The sequence below is a fragment of the Corvus brachyrhynchos genome, unplaced genomic scaffold (genome assembly GCF_000691975.1).
Source record: "Corvus brachyrhynchos isolate BGI_N302 unplaced genomic scaffold, ASM69197v1 scaffold43, whole genome shotgun sequence".
Classification (NCBI taxonomy): Eukaryota; Metazoa; Chordata; class Aves; order Passeriformes; family Corvidae; genus Corvus; species Corvus brachyrhynchos.
The window spans coordinates 2,031,576-2,039,384 of NW_008237353.1; positions in this window are offsets into that span (position 1 = coordinate 2,031,576).

A 7,809-nucleotide genomic window follows, 5' to 3' on the forward strand; every position below is an offset into this window, starting at 1 on the left:
TGTTGTTTGTTTGACTGGTTATATATATAATAGTAAAGAACTGTTATTCCTATTTCCCACATCTTTGCCTAAAAGCCCTTGATTTCAAAATTATAATAACTCGGAGGGAAAGGGGTTACATCTGCCATTCCAAGGGAGGCTTCTGCCTTCCTTAGCAGACACCTGTCTTTCAAACCTAGACAGGCTACCAGAACACACACAGTCCTCGCCTGATTTCAGCGCCTTACCTACAAGATCTTGCTTGTTGCAGATAGAAAGAAATCCAGATACAGGTTGCATTTACCAAAATTCCACTTGGATGGGACAATTAAGGAAAAAAAAGATATGTTCAGAGAAGCCCACAGATGTATCATGACCCTACTAATTTCTCAAAATTAGCATTGTACTAATACATTATTTATTTGAACATGGTGCTAAATAAACTCAGATTCTGTTATGCAACAGATCACATCACAGAGAATACAATGTACCATAGATTCATTATATCTGACATGGAATGACCTCCAGCAATAGGTCAAAATGGAAACACTTTTGATTCTTACTGACAATTGGACCCAATTAGCCCATGGAAAACATCCAGTTTTGAAAGAATGGGTCTGATTTGGAAGCCTGTAAAGCAATCACTTAGAATCTTTGTGGGGTACTTCACCAGATCTGTATTTACCCAAGCCTTGTCGAACTGCCTCCAAACAGATGTTGTAAATAACTCTTGTCTGGAGTCGTATAATTTTATTGCTGAAGTAAATGAACTGAGGAGGAGACAAAGAATGCAGAGCAGAAAGAAAAGGTCAGTGTTACTCTCTCTACAGTGACAATAAAACATGCTAAAGTGGGGGCACCAAAGCAGAGGTGGGAGGGGGGGAATTGCAAGGAAGGAGGGATAGATACCACAGTACTGTCTTGCGGTAGCATGTGATTCATAAAGCAGCAGGACATGACGAGGAGAAAGGGTGATTCAACTGAGAAATTCACACTGCTTAGTACTGCAGCATCTCTCATTTCAGGCATCTGAAAGCTTTCACATTTCCATGCCACAACCTCAGTGCTGCCCTTGGTACTGCACAGGCTTTCTCTGCAAGCAGTGAGTCTGAAAAAAAGAGACCTCATGTCTGATCAGCTGCCATGGAAATACAGCCAAAAAGTATACACCAACTCTCAGTGTCTTTTTGAAAAAGGAATTGCATTTTTACCCTAGTTTCATTGAAAATGAACTAAGGCACAGATAGATCAAGTGCCTTTCCTGAACTCAAAATACAAATAAATCTGTGGCTAAGCTTTCATTAAAACCCAGATACATTCTCAACTGTGTATCCTTCCTGCCCACAAATGACCTCTAAAAGTCTGTATTTCCTTAGAGTTCCCCTGAATTGGCCAAAGGGCAGCAGTGGCAGAAGCTGCTATGTGGCAGCAGCCAGTTAGGTCTCTCCATTCCACTCCCCCATCACACCTTTCCCATGACTAGCTGCCTTAATAGGAACTTTTTACCTTTTAAAATCACATTTCAAGATAAATACCGGCAATTTCTAAAATCCTATTTCCATGTTGGGCTCTTACACTACGTAACTCAAGCATAATGTCTGCTGACACTTGAGCGTTTCATACACACAGGAGTATCAAACCTAGTAAGTAGAGAAAAGAGACCCACAGGAGTAACAGCATCAACTTCCAAGCAGATTGGTTGAATTTAACAAACCATAAAACATTTCATTTTGGGGTCAGCAAGCTGCTAAGCCTAACATATGCAGATTCTATTAATTTCCATGCCTGGCTCTTGGAAAGACTGAAAGGGGAAGATATACAGGATACACAGGCAGAGCTGGCTGCAGTGCTGATTAAAAGGACACAAGAAAGCTTACTCTGCAGTATTGAGCGCTCGGATGCCATCTGTCTCTCCTCCTCAGAAGATCCAAGTTCTGCAGCACTGGACAAAGAGATGGGAGGGCTCTGGGTAACTCAGCCAGCCCTGGCAATTCACTGCTGCTCCTGATCTAGAAATAAAAGGATTCACTCATCTCTCATTTGCATGCATGTCTGAGGTATGGAAAGGAGGATTTTGCTTAGGATGATTTCCACAGAACTGATGAAATCTAGTGATAGGAGGGGATTTTTGCTTTGCTGGATATTGAGAAGCAATAACTGATATTACATTGCAACTGATCTGTGACATGCTCAGCATAGCTAAGTGTGCCATCATCTACCCTCAAAGATCAATCATCTCCTGGTGAAGGCTGTCCCAGGTTTATACTGAATTAAGGACACTATAAAAGTAAATCAGGCAAGGCTGGAAACTCAGGAATGATTTTTCCAATTATGAACACAAGAAGCAATTAGTTAGGCAAAATACAGTTGGAATTTGGCCAGTAAAATCAAACCCTATTTTTATAAGAAGCAGCACAGGATCCTTAGGAGCACAAATCTAATCTAAAAAAAGGAGAGAAGATGGAATAACTGCTCTTTTTTTCTTGTCGTAGTGTGGTTCTTTCATTTTCCTGATTTTTGCTTATAAATTACTTAATTATATTCTCTATTCATAAATATTCTATGATACAGTTGCTTGGAAGTCTAATCCTACAACTGTCATTGCAAATGAACTGAAATATGATTTGAAGGACTATATATTGAGAATAATTCCTTGATCAGGAAATTAAGCTTAATTTAGTGAATGGAGTACAGGTCTCATAATAAACACATGTATTCTAATACAAGTGTGAAAACTCCAAATATGAATCTGGGGACATGTTCAATTTTTATGTCTGAATCAGCCACTTTTTGCTACTCTCATGACTACAAAAGCCAGAGAGAAGAAAGGTGTCATTTTTGACACAGATGTAAATTTGTATTATCTTGAACTTTTTTGTTTGCAAAGAACATTTCTGTTGCATAGAGTGTAGGTGAATTTCTAAACAAAACGAAGAACAAAGCATAGCCATAATAAACAATGTTCCCTGAAGCTTATAGGGCCACAGCTTGTTAAAAAAACCCCAAACCTATGATAACAAAGCGCCATGAAGGTGGATAAACATTTGTTGGTAATATGAAAGGTATGAAAGCTGAACAAAGAAACCTGACAGGGTAAGATGATTTTAACTTTTAACTGTACATATAAATATATGTGTGTGTGTGTGAATGTTACCGAGAATGAAAAGAAAATATTTCTTTGGATGGGTTTACAAAGAGAAGAGCTAGAAGAAGCAATTTTCATTTTTCTTTTGTAATCTAGACAGTGTAAAATTATTCTGTCTTTACAACCTCAAGGCAAAGAAGAAAGTCTGCTTCTCTAGCTAAAAAACAATCTGTCAGAGTTTTTTAAAGGAAGTCACAACTGATTTTTCATAGAATAAAAAGCAAGAGGATTAGAGCTTTATGGCGACAATGAAATCTGCTCAAATCTCTTACAGTGAAACCCAGGGCTCCAGTGAGATTGTGCTTGAGGCACTGATCCTGCAATAAATGCAGTTTAGATTCTGTAGATTCAGGGCTTGAACTGTCAAACATATAGACCTTCTTATTCATCCCGACTTAATTTTTTTTTCATAAACTCCTATATTTGAATAGAGCTAAAAGTTATCAAAATGGAAACAACCCAACAACAGCACACAGACCCCAAACCTACAGCATCAATGCTATCCTTGTAGGAGAGTGGTTGCAAAGCAGATGGAAAAATATTTTTCTGAAAATACAGTTCTAAACAAACTGTGTTGTGTAGTGTGTCCAATTTACTATTCTGCATATTACACACTACTGTGTCCAACTGGCGTTCTTTTTGTATAATACCTATTTGCTGTAACAGCTGGTTTATAACTCTGGGCTGATGCCCAAGTCTTTGGCCAGGCAAGGCCATGACTGGCGTTAATTCTGCTTTGAGGGGATTTCCAGAGGTGCCTTCAACAGGCATTTCTGTAACACAATGAAACCACATATAAATTTCTTGTAGGCTCACTTACATAATCTTGTTCTTTTAGAAACCCTGAGTTTACAGGATTTTAACCTTCACATTTTGTGTATGAGACTGGAGATGGGAGAAGTAGCAACTGATAGGAAAGAATGAATACTCTTTGTGCTTACCTTGACTGGTGTTTTCCAAGCCCAAGGTAAAATTTAAGTAGGTATTTTGTTACTGACTGAAAAGATGTGGCATTCATGTAATCCCCGAAGAGACAGCATTCAGCACCTTAAGCTGAATTGTATTTGGATTTTGTGCATGCATACAAAAACCTCAAAAGTCAAGAAAACTGAAATCTAAGGGACAGAACCTGACTACATAGAACAGCCTGACGTTTCACTCATAATAAAAAATGTGTTTTCCAGATAGATGCATTACATAGATTCTTCTCATTACCCTCAGTTAGTTTCAACACTATCTATCACTGTGCAAGTGGGGTAGGTACTGGACAAATAGATTTGTTTTATTGTTTGTAAATGGCATTTGCTTTTTGCTTATTTAAATGGAAATTTCAAAATCAGCTTTGCTAGTGCCTATATTCTATTTAGAGATATATACACTTTTATCAAAGAGAAGTTTTCACCCCCTCATCAAGAAGAGTGTGATAATTCTCAAAGCCCAAGTACGCAACCTGTCTTCAGCTTGAAATCATGCCTTTGAAAACAAGCATCCATTTTCAGTTACTTGCAGAAGCTTTGGCTTGGGGAAAGGAGGAAGTCTGGAGGCTGACTTATTTTTCTTGCAGTCAAGAGGAAGCAGTCTCACTCCACATTACTGTAACAGAAACACAGGCAAGGAACGAGCCATGTAGAAATCTGTGGAGTTGCCTGGAGGACAGAGCTGAGTTTACAGCAGGCTGCTCACCTCTGAGCACAACAGACTGTAGCAACACCAAAAAGCAAATATCTGTGCCACACTGAGCAGAATACCACACCTATTTACAAAGAAAAACATGTCAAGAGCAATTTTCTTTAGAAAATTCCTTATTACTCATGGTGGTTTGAAGCCCTCCTATGCAACTTTAGGAGACAAAAAAAGAAGAGAGTATGTAAGAACTAGGAATTCACCTATCACACTACCTAACATTCCTGGAACATAACTGGAACTAAAAAGGTACTCAGTCATTTCATAAACCAAAAGTAGCATTACTTCTGTTTTCTTGTCTAGGAAAGGAGATGGTATTTGCAGAATCACAGAATATGCTGGGTTGGAAGGCACCCACAAGGATAATTGATTTCAGCTCTTAACCCTGCACAGCATCATCCCCAAGAGCCACACCATGTGATTCACTGTGGGAAGAACCTTTTTTAATATCCAACCTAAACCTCCCCTAACACAGCTTCAGGCCATTCCCTTGTGTTCTGTCACTGGTCACCACAGGGAAGAGCTCAGTGCCTGCCCCTTCTCTTCCCCTCTCAAGGAAGTTGCAGACTGCAATGAGGTCTCCCCTCAGTTTCCTCCAGGCTGAACAGACCAAGTGACCTCAGCTGCTCCTCACACGGCTTCCCCTCAAGGCCCTTCACCATCCTCATGGCCCTCCTTTGGACACTCTCTAACAGGTTAATGTCCTTCTTATATTGTGGTGACCAAAACTGCACACAGTATCCAAGAAAAATAGTAAAATATTGGGAAACCAGATTGGCAAGGTGTCCTATCACATACTTTAGGTTGGATTCCTCATTTATAATTTATAATTTCATGAGGCCGTTCAGTTTGTAATTTTCTTTCTTCCCTTTTCTGTCACCAAAATGTGATAACAAAGACAGAAATAATGAATCAGAGAGAACCTTTTGCCTCTAGAAATACCCTTCCCCTGAAAGTAGAAATTGTATTATTAATTTATACAGTAAAGTAGAATTAATTAATTAGGAGACAAAACACAGAAATATATTTTAGCTTCAATTTTTATGCATACGCATTTCTATATGTATTACATATTTCATAAACTATGTGCCCACCTGAAGTACGTGATGGTACCCACCAGACCTGTTTTCTGGGACATCAGTGAGTCTTCCTGGCCCTGCAGCCTTGTGGTGCTCCACAGAAATACTGCCTACCCTTGTTCTCTCAAAAGGAGATGAGAGTATCTTTCTGCAGATGAACCAGAAGCAGCTCAAGCTTCCTTAAGCGTGTCTGCCAGGTTCATCCAAATAACCTGAGGCATACCAGCAGACAGACTAGGCTGCATTTTCATGGCATTTTTCAGCCAGTCTAGATGCAGACGGCAGCTGAAATGTGTGATCTCACACTCCCCTGGCACCATAGGAGATGTTGCTGCTCCCAGCTTTGCACTGGCATTGCATTAATGTGTGAGGGAGAACAAAAAGTGATCTGGCTGGAAAATATGGGTTTCTTCTGGAGTTTCAGACAGAGCAGCCCCCTGACCTCATTTGCATGAGAATACATGAATGTAATCGGGAATGCAAGGAGGCCTGGGGAAAGCGCCTCATGGAGCAGAGGGGTGGGCAGCATCTCTTTCAGCAGCAACTATTACTTAAATCATCTCAAAATAATCATGCAATCACTACCATGCTTACTCTTGTGTGGTAGAGTTCCTCCTCTGTGGAGTCTGGAGCACCAGCACAGGAGTGTCCTTCCTGGCTGGGCACCTCTCAGGGACACATGGCAAAAACCAGCAAAGTCCTTTACCTTCCTCCAGGGTCTTAATCTGTGGCATGCAAAGCTTGTGCCTCAACCTCGAACTGTAAGTGCTTGTATTGTCTTTAAATATTCAGTATGGGCCAGCCAGAGACTTTTAAACGCAGCTGCTATCAGGTAGGTTAGACATCTAGTGGAAGAAAACACCCTTGTTTTATTTTATGAGACATTTCCCAGATTCCCGGCAGGACTGTGGTTCTTAAAGACCACATATATGGTAGAGACCCTGGATAAAAGAGCTGGGAGTGTGAGTCCCTACAAAACATTGGACTGAAACACTGTGGGACAGCAATACGTGGCAACAATCAAAGGGGCAAAGGAGAGATGGAAAGCTAATTTTATAACTCCATAACCTTGTTTCTGCAGGTCCTGAAATCCTTTGTGGTTGTGAGATTTCAGTACTGATGTCCCATGATGAAATGTGGTAAGTCTTTATCAATGAGATGATGGCTTTATAAAGGATAAAAATCTAAGGCTGCATTAGAAAAAATGTCTTCTAATGTCAACTTCCAGTTTGCATACAATAGAACTGTAGAATATGCAATTCAATAGGAATACTTGACAACACAGAAAAAGGCATAATATTCTACCTGTTGTCTGTGGGACAAACTGCCATAGATTTGTGTGGCATATGTAGGTACAGTTAGAAGAGAATCTGTACACATATATATCTAAATAGAAAGAAAAATGATTATGTAAGGTCAGTACTCCAGTTTGATATGGCACTTTAAGTGGTCCTGTTGTGTTACGTCTTTATCTTTTCAGAAGAGCTAAATAACATTTATTTTTTGCTCTTTGTAAAGGCCATGTAGCACTGTGGGGGAAAAAAGAATGGATTTAAAGTACACCTGTCTCGGTTTTGAAAGACAGGTGTCTGCTAAGGAAGGCAGAGGCCCCCCTTGAAGTGGCAGATATAACCCCTTTTTCCCTCCAAGTTATTATATTTTGAAATCAAGGGCCTTTAGGCAAAGATGTGGGAAATAGGAATAACAGTTCTTTACTCTTTCTATATATATATGTATATAACCAGTCAAACAAAACAACAACAACTCTGGCAGTAACAGCAATCACAGACCCAGTGCCAGCCTTCTCGGCTGTCAGGCCCTTTCCCCTCGGGTGCAGTTCCGCTCGCAGCCGGCAGGGGCGCTGGCGGCTCCCGGTGAGCAGGGCAGGTGCGATGGTTCCCCCGCGGCTGCAGGGGGCGCTCC